Source organism: Myotis davidii, unplaced genomic scaffold, assembly GCF_000327345.1.
Source record: "Myotis davidii unplaced genomic scaffold, ASM32734v1 scaffold144, whole genome shotgun sequence".
In the NCBI taxonomy this organism is placed as follows: Eukaryota; Metazoa; Chordata; class Mammalia; order Chiroptera; family Vespertilionidae; genus Myotis; species Myotis davidii.
In genome coordinates, this window is record NW_006297066.1 from 627,312 (window position 1) to 630,229 (window position 2,918).

Consider the following 2,918-nt stretch of genomic DNA (forward strand, 5'->3'; position numbering starts at 1 on the left):
TACAGAATCTACCCTTCCCAAGGCAAAATCTTGTTCTCTTTGGGCCTGATAAACACTGCTGCCCTCCCCCTGATAACTCCCTGAGACCCCATGCCAAGACAAAGGTCTGTGGGCATATGGCAGATAGTAGCCAGCCTTGGTATACCCTGGAACTTTTTCTCAAGGTGGCCTCAGATTCAGCACTGGAACTGAGTTTGAATATGTATCAGTCAGGCAAACAATATTCACACCTACCTTGTGACTCACTGAAAACCTACCTGACGCAACCTGAGTACATCCAGAGGATCTTTCAGTGGCTGAGTCTGACAGACAGTGACAGGCAGACACAAACAGATATGGATTTTAGAGTGCCTTGGGCCTTTTGCTGACCTTCCCCTGAACTTTGTGTTGGTAGAAGTGAGACTTGGTGTGTAATTTGATGCATTCCACACACACACAGGCCCAGCAGAGACAGCCACAAACTATAGATCCCTTTGTAGTTCGAAACAGGTTGCCCAGGACCAGGTACAGGCAGTTTCTGAAGTTGACCTTCCCAAGAGACCACAGAACCAACACACACAGTGGCAAGCTTCAGACAATATCAGAGTAAGATCCAATTAGCTCCACAAATGGCACATCCAGAGGGAGATCTCTGAAGACACCACAGACTGCTGAGGCAGATTCCAATTTGTGTGATCAGCACCCACAAAACAGCTTAAACAGTGTGGTCTGAATGGATCCTCACAGTCAGGCTGAGGGTTGACCTTATGCACAGATGGGCCAACAGCAATCAAGACTCACCTGCAATAGGAGAGCTCACAGAATCCACACAATGGACATTCCTGGAGCACCCAACTCAGGTGATCAAGGAGCTTATGCCCCTGAGTCCCATAGGATACCTGCTTCATAAGGCCAACCTATTAAGACTGGGAGACATAGCAGATATACCTAATACACAAAACAGCCAAAATAAGGAGATAAAGAAACATGCCGCAAATAAAAGAACAAGAAATCCAGCCAGAAATAAAGAATATAATATCTAAAATGAAGACTATACTAACAAGAATAAATAATAGGTTAGATGAAGCAGAGGATCAAGTCAATGATTTGGAAGACAAAGTAGCATAAAATACCCAATCAGAGCAGAAAAAGAAAATTTTAAAAAAAAGAGATTAGCTTAAGAGACCTCTTGGACAACATGAAATGTAACATTGGCATCATAAGGGTACCAGAAGAAGAGCTAGAGCAAGGGATTGAGAACCTATTTGAAGAAATAATGCCTGAAAACTTTCCCAACCCTAGTGAAAAAAAAGGACACAGAAGTCCAGGAAATACAGAGTCCCAAACAAGATAAATCCAAAGAGGTCCTCACCAAGACACATCTTAACTAAAATGGCAAAAGTTAAAGACAAAGAGAGAATCTTAAAAGCAGCAAGAGACAAGTAGTTACTTACCTATAAGGAAATTCCCATAAGACCATCACCTGATTTCTCAACAGAAACATTTCAGGCCAGTAGGGACTGGCATGAAATATTTAAAGTGCTGAAAAGCAAGGACCTTCAACCAAGACTACTTTACCCAGCAAGGCTATTGTTTAAAATTGAAGGAGAAATAAAGTGCTTCCAGACAAGAAAATGTTAAAGGAGAACATTACCACCAAACCAGTTATACAAGACATGTTAAAAGTCTTCTTTAAGAAGGAAAAAAAGGAAGGGGAAAAAAAGGAACATAGTTACAAAGAGTAAAATGGCCTACATACCTATCAATAATCACTTTAAATGCAAATGGCTTAAATGCTCCAATCAAAAGACAGGGGAGTTGAATGGATAAGAAAACAAGACCCAAATACATGCTATCTACAATAGACCTGCCTCAAAATGGAAGACACACATAAACTAAAAGTAAAGGAATGCCAAAGATATTTCATGCAAATAGAATTGAAAAAAAAAAACAAAGCTCAAGTAGCAACACTTATATCAGTCAAAATAGGCTATAAAACAAAGGCTATAATACAGGCAAAGAATGGCATTATATCATGATAAAGGTATCAATCTAACAAGAGGATATAACTCTTTTAAATTTCTATGCACCCAACATGGAAGCACCTAAATACATAAAGTAAATCTTGATGGATATAAAGGAAGAGATTGACAATAATACAGTCATAATTGGGGATTTTAATGTTCCATTGACATCAATGGATAAATCTTCCAGAGAGAAAATTAACAAAGAAACAATGCCCTTAAAAGATATACTAAACCAGATGGATTTAATTGATATGTTCAAAACAACCTATAAATTCAAAATAAAGGAGGAAAAAAACAAAGTTAGAGGTATCATGCTACCTAATATCAAGCTATACTACAAGGCTATAGTCATAAAAATAGCATGGTACTGACCTAAAAACAGACATGTGGAACAAAATAGAGTTCAGAAATAAATGCATACCTATATGTTCAATTAATATTTAACAAAGGTGGCAAGAACATAAAGTGGGGGTAAAGACAGTCTATTCAATAAATGGTGTTGGGAAAATTGGACATATCTCATGAAAAAGAAGAAAGAGAAGAAGGAGAAGGGAACAAGATCACCTTTTTCACCTTTTTAAACAATATACAAGAATACACTCAAAATGGATTAAAGACTTAAATGTAACTTGAAACTATAAAACTGTTCAAAGAAAGCATAGAAAATCTCTTCAATTTCTTTTTGTAATTTTTCCTGATATATGTCCTTGGGGAAGGAATATATATATACATATATATATCTACACTAATGAAAGAGAAACATGGTAATTGGCATATGAATGCTACCCTTCCCATTGGCTAATCAGCGAGATATGCAAATTAATTGACAGCCAAGATGGCGGCCGGCAGCCAGTTCAGCTTGAAACTAACATGAGGCTTGCTTGCCTCAGGGACAGAGGACACCAAAGTTCC

At 38.1% G+C, this 2,918-nt stretch overlaps 1 long non-coding RNA gene across 1 annotated transcript in view; it reads left to right on the top strand.

Moving 5' to 3' along the window:
• The first annotated feature begins 2,466 nt into the window (after positions 1-2,466).
• The window catches only part of LOC107184501, a 16,267-nt gene continuing 15,815 nt past the window's right edge, over positions 2,467-2,918 (top strand). Inside the window, exon 1 of the long non-coding RNA XR_001515351.1 lies at positions 2,467-2,477. This is a non-coding gene — a long non-coding RNA (uncharacterized LOC107184501). The remainder of the gene's footprint in view (positions 2,478-2,918) is intronic.